General features: G+C 31.0%; 1 long non-coding RNA gene across 1 annotated transcript; it reads right to left on the minus strand.

Annotated features, from left to right (window-relative positions):
- Positions 1–7,447: 7,447 nt before the first annotated feature.
- On the minus strand, positions 7,448–9,425 carry LOC132638169 (uncharacterized). The gene is made up of 3 exons (XR_009581618.1): positions 9,280–9,425; positions 8,724–8,767; positions 7,448–7,872 (listed from the first exon to the last, which is right to left on the minus strand). It is a non-coding gene; the product is annotated as an uncharacterized LOC132638169 (long non-coding RNA).
- Positions 9,426–9,933: the final 508 nt, after the last annotated feature.

Here is a 9,933-nt window from a genome sequence, read left to right on the forward strand (position 1 = left end):
TTTGAAGATATTTTGTGGTAGCAAAAGCATTTCTTATATTTTCTTCGGAAGTTCTACTCAATTTAAAGGTTCTTTTTCAGATTTTTTTAAAAACAGTTCCAAACGAAAAAATGACAAACCTTTTTAAAGGACTTTGTTTTGAAGTACGATTTCTAGTGCATTCTGGAGTATAACAAGACGAAGAGATTGGATGGGGGATTATTCAATCAATAAGAAAATATTGGAATCAAATTCTTGTGCTTCTTGTGTATTTTTCAGCAAACTTCTCACTGTCATACGTACATTAAGATGATGACCACTACAATATGTTTTGTCTACTGTGTTTCGGTTATCGCACTATCTCGTTTTTCTTATTAGTTGTCATGTTTTCTTTACTGTTTTTTTTTTTTCATAATTGCTTTGACTTACCGTACTTGAGCCACGGAGCTTTCAGAAACAACCTCTCAATTTCCACGAGGCAGGGTAGACCTTTGTACACTCCACCCAGACTCCACTTGTGATACACTGGGTATTTCATTGTTGTTGTAGTTAATTCTTCAATTTTCTTTTGATACCTGCAAATCATTTCCAAGTTTTATTTCGCTTCCAGGTTATTTTGCAAAAACAGATGTTGCATCTAGTTTAAAAGCTTCAAGCTAAAAATTAATTAAGGGAACTCGAAGACTAAATGGACTGTAATTAATTCTAACATCAACGTCCTATTTAAGTGATCATTAATAAATACGATGAACAAATAAAGAGATGATTTAAGCATATATCGATCAAGTAAAAAATTATTAGTACATTTTTTATCGCAATATTAGTTACAGTAGGTTATGTTAGTAATTTTTATTTTATGGACTCACATATGAATATATCTATACATAGATATGATATCATTAAATGAGCCCGTTTTATGATCTAATAAGTTATTAAAAGTATTTGGGCCTAAAAAGTAAATATGCATTGGGGTTAATCTTATTAAGTAAAAATTCATTGGCCTTTTCTAGTGTCGGAAACTTATTGAAAAGGTATTCTTACCATTCTTCTAGAATTATATCTCTGTCTGATGATTTACTTGCGATTTCGTGTACTGTATAAAATTATCCAACAGGTTACTATTCTATTTTCGAATTTCCCGACTTAAATCAAGCATTATTATAAAAAATCACGTCTTGTATCATAAGTAAAATTTACAATGCAATATCAGTTCTCAAAATTCATTAAAGAAGAAGAAGAGAAGAGATTCGTTTTGATTTATCCATTACCTAATCCACATAAAATGGAATGTGATAATGGAAAACTTTTCTAGCCGAAAAAAGGGATATGGTTTATCCTTTACCTTCAGTCAGATAATCAGTCACGTAACTACTGTTGCGGTGCTTTTGTATGGTTTAAAAAAGGAAAAGACAAAAAGAGTATGGACAAAGAAATAACTTCTAATTTCTCAAACAAGAAAAATACCAACGAAGGAACAAACATTAATCATGTTGCATTTGGATTTGCTTTTCTCTTCCTTAAAAAAAAAAAAAATCGCTTGGTTAATTTTGAGCAATAAAAATTGTCAGGAGCTCATCTAAACCCATAACATTCGACATATGTAAGATCCTATTAAAATAATAGAAAATTTAAACCAAAACCATAGTTTAACAGTACAATGTGTATTATATTAAGAATTTGTATATAGTAGAAATATCTCCGCTACTAATAGAGGAGGATTCAAAATTTAAAGTTTATGGATTCTTACAATAGCTACACAATGACCTCAGATTAATAATATAATAATAATTGAATTCAATGTCAAATATTTATAGATAAGATAATAGCACTTTTAGACCTTCATTTTTTTTGATAACTTTGAATTTTAATCCTTCTGATATCAACTTTTAATTATTTGAAATATGCTCTTTTGATCTCTCTATGTTGGAAATACATTACAATGTGTTGGTGATAATACAATGAAATTACAATTACAATTGAAAAAATAAAATGAAGAAATAAAATTATCTTTGGCTGAGGCGCGAATATTTCGCTCTCTTTAAGGAGATTCAAGTCCACTGCAGCAAATCTACTGGTCCAGCAATAATCTTTCTGACTTGTCCCCTCCAGGATACAACAGCCCGATCACGTCGTACAACTCAACAAACTCTAGACAAGATGTTGAGTCCAAAGCTCCACCAAAAAGAAGAACACCTTCCTTCAACTAATAAACTTTTTTTTATATTCCTCACTTTTCAAGAACTCTCCAAAGTATATATTTTTCTCTACCCATAAGGTAAGGATGACAAACTATTTATAGTTAAAAAATTCATCCTTGAATTAATTGGATGAAAAGAGTGGATAAAAGGAATAATAAAGTGGTGTAATATGAAGAATAATGGGTAGAAGGTTACAAATGTTACAAAAGAATACATAATGGTCACTAAGAACGTGCGAAATTAAGAGACCGTTTCGGTCTTATTATACCTCCAACGGAAAATGAGTTACTGCCACGTAACAATGAATAAGAAATGCACCATTATGGATACTTTAATATGAGGCAAAGAACGGACACATCAATTGCCACTATGAATTGGATAATGAATCAAGAGAAAGACACTTTAATACAATTTATTTTAATATTAAAATGCTTAATTTGACCATCACAATGAGCCTATTTTTAGAAGTCTATTACCTTCGCAAGTCACATTTGGATTAATAATACGACTTTAACATACTGTGTGGTTAAATTAAATGATTGAACGATTAATACTTCAGAAAATTTTAGACTATTCACAAGCCAAGGGATTAGAATAAAAAAAAAACCCATAAGGGATTAACGGTGAACATTTCAAATAATTGAAGGTCAAATTTGCTTAATCGGATATCATAAGAACTAAAATTTATTAATGTTCGAGACTAAAAGTACGATCAACTTTTATAAATATATATAGAGTAATTTGGGCAAAAAACTTGTAAATATATATTAACCAATAATCAACTTTCTAAATCCGCCCCTAGCTTCTAGTCCCTAGTCGTAATATGCTTAATTTTGACTTAAATCCCAACTTATTTTCATTCTAAAGTTTAATGCATTTACGATCCCCGAATGATACCATTCTTTCAGGGTAAGATTAACATTAGTTATAGTCCAACAAGTAATGAATAAATGGGAAACATTTTACTACACAAGATAGGAATATGCTTCATTCATCCAGCATATTTAGCATTGTTTAAGCAAGAAATAAAACCATGTTAGGGTACATCATTTAGATGATTAGACAACGAAAAGTGATTTAACCCATCGTGCTTTGCCGTACAAATGTAGGTGCACTTTCTTAATTAAGTATAATCAATCACTTCCTTTTATAGAGCCCGTTTGGATTGGCTTATAAGTTGACTTATAAGTTATTTTCAGCTTTTTTGAGTATTTGGCTGACCAGCTTAAAGTCATTTTGTGCTTAAAATAAATTCAAAAAAATAATTTAGCCCATTTGACTTAACTTATCTAAAGCAGCTTATAAGCTGAAAACAACTTATAAGCCAAAAAAATAAGTTAGACTACCTCAACTTATTTTTTTTAGCTTATAAGCTGCATGCAAACAGCTTATAGGCATAAGCCCATCCAAACAGGCTCATAATCTTATTCTTAGGGAAAAGAAGGAAATGCGGGCAGAGGAGTGTGAACCTACACTTCACATCCGCATCCACATCCACATCCACCTTCACAAATGAGCAAATTGCAAAGGGAAATTTACATGGTGTAGCTAATATTAAACCTTATTTTTATCTAGTAGCTATACAAAAACAACAACAACAACCCAGTGAAATCCCACATCGTGGGGTCTGGGGAGGGTAGAGTGTACGCAGACCTTACTCCTACCAAGGTAGGACGGCTGTTTCCGAAAGACCCTCGGCTCAATAAAAGCATAAAAAGAAGTCAGATAAGGTTAAGAGATTAGAGATTCAAAGCGATATGGAAATGAAATAATGCAAGCGGCACAGGAAATAACAGATAATAGCAGAAATCGGAGCACAAAAAACTATATTGCAATAGTAGCTATACTTTAATTAATTTACACCTCATAGCTAAAGGGTGTATATCAATTACACTCCATAACTAAAACATACAAAATAGGTTAAAATAAAAAAGCAACCCTTGTATCCACATTTTTCTCTCTCCTCCCTCCCTTCAAGTCGTCTTTTCCGATGCAAGTAAACATTAGTGAAATTTGAATCATCGCTTAGCAAAAAAATCTAAGAATCAGATTCACAAGACTAAAAATTGCAATGGAATTACATTGTAGGACAAAAAATTTCAAAGATGTTGTGTTGTTGTTATTGTTCGCCGGTGTTGATGACGATGGCGATGACGGCGAACGTTGGACTGCATATCCACTGTTGATGACGATGACAGCGGTTAGATCTGTGTATTCATCAGATCTGGCCGCCGGTGGCTTTTTCGGTCAGATTCCGATGCCGGATTTGAAAAATCGTGCAACGACGTAGATACAAAAATCAACGAACACACAGATCTGAGCTTTTTATTTTTTTTTATTTCAAATTGGAGTGTATACATATAGTGTATACAGTGTTTTATCGCATGTATTTCAAAGGAGATATTTTTATATACAAAATGAATACAGTAAATTTGAAGTGTATACAACTGAATACAGTGAATTTTATTTTTTGTATTCAGTAATTGAGTGTATTCGTTAATTTTTTTGGGAAAATTCAACTCAATTGTGCAAGCTGAATATATTTTTTTTGTATTTATGTTGTTTGAATACCACTGATTTTCAAATACAATAAAGTGAATACAATGTAAAAGTAGCTATGAATGAATACAACTGAGTTGAATGCAATTGACGTGAATACAACTGAGTTGAATACATATGACTTGAATACAATGAAAAGAATTTTTGAAAAAATTTTATTCGCTGTATTCATGAATACAGCTAGGTCGTTTTATGAATACAGCGAGCCATTTTTTGAATACAGCGGGGAAACTGTAGCTATGCAATGTAAATATTGAAACTATAGCTATGACAAATTTTAAACCCTCAAAGTGTAGTCATTTATGTAAAATTCCCAATTGCAAATGAGATTCTAAGTTATGTTAAAAGTACTATGTAAGGCATAAATTTGTTATTCTTAACTTAGGCCCATCCACCAATATTTCGTTATTTTTATTTTGTAACAACATATGTATGTGCCTAATTTATCCTCTCATAAAGCTGTGGAAGTTTTATTAATCCACATTTCAAGCTAGACACAACAGATTTGACAGAAACAATTGTACATGCCACGTATACGTGTGTGTGATTGAAAAAAATTGACAAATTTATAAAGAGCAAAATACTCTGATTCTAAATTTTTAGTTTCTCATTATACTGATTTACCATTAAAAAGATAATGAAGTATAACATCCAAAAAGAATGGCTCTTGAAGATCTAAAATACACTAAAACATGAAGTATCATTTTTCAACATCTCAATACTATAAGGTAAACTTTTCGTTGGACACGAAGGAAACGTCAGTTCTTTCATTTGACAAAAAAATGCATATATATGTTTCTTGTATTTCGGTATATTAGAAGTATTTTTGGTTTCTCGTCACTAGGTGTTTTTTATATTGAAATTCGACTAAATTTAAGTTTGTTTTGAAATTTTTTACATTAAAAGTAAAACGCTCTTTAAAAAAAAGATAAATTTATATTCAAGCTTTAAAACCAAATCTCTAATTTAAGATTAAAAGAAATATTTACTATTTATTGCTTTACCGCAACCTTCTTTATAGATGAGAATGCTCTGACTGGACAAGATGGGACAGAACATGAGCCGTCACTTTGAAAGTTATGGTAATAAGACAAAATAGTGAAAATGATAGTGTCATAACTCCACTGGATCTCAAATTTTAGTCGTTTTGACAGCATTAAATTTCTTCAAATATTGACATTTTGATAAATATTTTCTGATCAAAGCTAGATATTTATTTAAATATAAATACATATAAGATTTTAACAGATAAACAATAAATTTAAATATATTATTTTATTAATTTAGGCCATTAATTTATTATGTGATTTTCAGATTTGTCAAAAGAGAAGGCATGCAAAGGCGGCATCACATGGGCCCTCTCATGTGGACGGCCGTCCATTGCGTAGATTTGAAATTCTTTACCCCTATATCCGAATTTTAATATCTTATCTTATAAAAAAAAGCTAAGTAAAAAACCTTATCACTAACTTATCCACATTTCGCAGCCTTTTATCTTCAGCCACTTTTTTTCTCTTTCTATATTTATTGAGCCCCACTTTTGGAGTCAATATATGTGGAATATTTAACCTCCACATGATCAATTGACGGTTGGGAGTAAACATGATGACGTACCCATAAGAACCATATTTAATTTAATTTCGTGTAATGTACTCTTTTTAGATTAGGGCTTAGCTTAATTATTATAAGGCTAGGCTTTATTCTTAAGTAGATCACTTCAAAGCTTCCTCTCTTTTATATTTTCCTTCCCTATTGTTCACGGACCCCGTCTATGAAATTTAAAATGACAAGAAGAACAATACAAAATAAAAGAACAAAAGGTACTTCTAAGTTCTAACTATTATTAAATGAAGAATCAAAGATTTTTTACTACTACTATCTCGTTAACTTTTTCAACTATCACAAATGTTGGAGTAATTATTTTACTTTCAGAAAAATGAGGAAGAATTTACTAATTCCTACTAAGTACTGCTGTTAGATATTTTGACCGTTGTATCTATACCACATCACTCATTTTTTCCAATTAAAAAAAAAAAGATACTTCATACACTTATTTCTCAAGAATAGAAAATTGATGGGTTGATTTGCTAGTAATTAAGAGTTCATATTTTCAAAGACTATTACTCATCGACCACGCATACCGGGAACAAAAGGCGTTGGCAGATGCACTTGCTAAGGAAGGATGTTGTCTCAAAACTTCACCCTACCCGTTGTAATTTTGGAGCAATCTCCTCTTTTTGTAAACACAATGCTGGAAGACCAAGGACTATCATTGACTCATCAACTGCTTCCCGTGTTATTCCTCTTTGTAGTGACTTACTTATGAGTCCCCCTAGCAAGGTTCTAGCACTGCTAATGCTTGTATGGTAAGTAACACTGACCCTTTGGTGCTTTCATAAAGCTCGCTCTTTGTATGCCGTTGTTGTTATAATATAATATAAATATTGTTTGCTTGAAAAAAAAAAGAAGGAGTATTGTGTGTTTGGTGACAGAGTTATTTAATGCATTTGATTGCAAAAAATATTTTTGAAGAAAAAAACGTTTTCTATCAAGCGGACAAACCACGACCCTCTTTTATGAGCCAAAGTTAGTTTTATCTATAAATATATCTCAATTTTACCCAATAATATTTACTCTAACCAACACTCCATCGAAAATTTCATAAACTTTTCGATACAAAAGCATTATTCAATTTATTACATTATCCTCAATTTTTATGAAATATTTTCGTTCATATATAGAAAATACAAATTTTTGGAAAAAAGAAAAAGGACGGAAAGGACGACGACGACAAAGAACTGGTCACGTGATGATGAAAGACCAGTTGGACTTGGCCATGGCGTTTTGAGGGCTCATATTCATAGTGGGCCCACAGAATCATTTCATGATGATCAAAGGTGTTCCACATGTCGTCCTAAACTTTCCTTCTTGTCTGTTTATTTTTTCTTTTAAATTGTTTTTTGAGTTAGGATGTACCACCACGTGGCTACTCAAATTATTGCATTTTCAAGTGATTGGCTCTTTTATCTCTTGAAGATAAAGTGTTTGCTTCTCCAATAAGACTGGATTTATTGGGACTGGCCATTTTCTCACCCTCCCGCAATAATCTACTGTTTCTTCTAAAAACTTTAATCATCTGAAATTCAAAATTAAATAATAGTCTGATTAATATAAATTCACATAGTGTTTGATTTATTATAGAAAAGACGCTTTTTACAAAGAATTTCTTCACTCGATTCTAAAATTTAAATTCAAGATCTTTGATTAAAGGTGAAGAAATCTCATATATTGTACAATATCATGTGAGCAGTGACGGAATCAGGATTTTAATTAAAGGGGTTCAAAAATATAAAGAAATAGCCAAATAAAGAAGCCAAGAAAGGTTCAATATATACTATGTATGCATACAAATTAAATTTCACCTTGTATTTATAATGTAACTAGGAAATTTAACCGCGCGAAATAACATAATTGAACCTTATTTTATTTCTTTTAAATTTTCTCACATCATCAAAATTGCTTAAAGTATTAGATCTCACAAAAGTTACTTATTATATTTTAAAATGGAAAACTTTTAACAGCATGTGTATTTTAGAAGTGTGTTAGTATTCTTGGTATTTTAGAAAAAGAGATTAATAATACCTTTTGGTCTAATAGATATAAATAAATATTAAAATATGTAATAGATGAAGAGATATAAAGGTAAAGGATAAAAAATTTGGTGCCGCAGATAAGTGGATTCTACAAATTAGATTTGCAGCATTTTTTCCGATGAAAGACGTCTTTTTACTCGAACAATTGTCACTAAATAAAAGAAGTCAAATGTTAGATATTTCAAATATTTATATGCATCTATGCTACTTACTATAACTGAAGGTTGAAATAATAGTATTTAGAGTTTAAAGAAATCCTCCGAATCTAAATATCTTTGTTTGTTTTTAAGAGATTCCTAAAGCTCCTTGTCCTAAGCTTCAGACATCCCCTTACCTTTGCAGATCTCCACCTCTTGTTTAGTCTCACTTATGCTTGTCCTGCATTTTTCAAGCAAAAATATTATCATCACGGAATCAGTGAAAGAGCAATGATGAGAATCATACTTGCTAGATATTTGGGACATAAAAGCTATATAAAGAACTCTTAAATAGTTAAATGTGTAACTATTTCCTTTGTTCTTTATCTCTCTCTCATTTTTTTTTTATTTTTTTTTGCAAATATAATCACGGCTAAAGTACACTATAGAAAAGAAGAACCAAAAGATTTAACAAAGGCTATACTTCAATTTTTTGCTTGTGTTTTTGGAAAAGAAAAACACTACTTCTATTTGAGGAAATAAACAAAAAAAAAAAAGTGCTTTTCATATTTTGGTTTTCGAAATCTTTTTAAAAATATTTTTACCTATTAACAAAAAAGTTAAAACTTAATTTTTGCTTGTGTTTTCTAAATTTGTACTTGTTCCTCGTGCTCAAATATAATAGAATTTCTTTTTGGAGTGAAGAAAAGAGTAAAATATGAAGCAATCAGGTACAAAAAAAACACCTCTTACCATGGATATTAAAAGATAGAGAGACCAGAGTTAATGTAGAGCACAATATCTATCATCTATCATAAGAGGAAGAAATAAAAAGAAGCATATTTATCAAAAAGTTCTGGGAAAAATTACGTAGAAGTTTTAGACATAGTGAATAGTTATAGAGCCCATTTCAGATGGGATTTGTGTGAGTAAAACCATGAGCCTTTTATAGGGAGATATGGTTTCTATCTAACTTTGAGTTAATTTGAAACCATTCGGCTGATTAACACCGTTTCAGGTAATTTAATAAATGTAATTTGCAACCATTATTTGACAGTACTTTTGTAACCGTGAGATTAGCAACGTTTCAGGGGGAGTAATTAATGGTAATAGTCCCTTCGCGTAAACCACCTTTAATGAAGGCGTTTGCCTTTTGTAATCGTGACTTTTGGGTTATTTATTTATTTAGAGTACTTAAATAAGAGATTAAAAGGCAAAATTCTACGAAAATAGATAAATGCAAATGCTGGCTTTTGAGACATGCCACATCAGCGGGCCTTTTACCTGCTTTTATATATATATATATATATGATTTTTCGTCGAAGGGGGTTCGTCCCTTACTGGCTCCGCCCCTGTATGTGGGGATGTAAGCTACCAAATTTGCATCTGACTTTGATCTTTGCAATA

Source organism: Lycium barbarum, chromosome 4, assembly GCF_019175385.1.
Source record: "Lycium barbarum isolate Lr01 chromosome 4, ASM1917538v2, whole genome shotgun sequence".
Lineage (NCBI taxonomy): Eukaryota > Viridiplantae > Streptophyta > Magnoliopsida > Solanales > Solanaceae > Lycium > Lycium barbarum.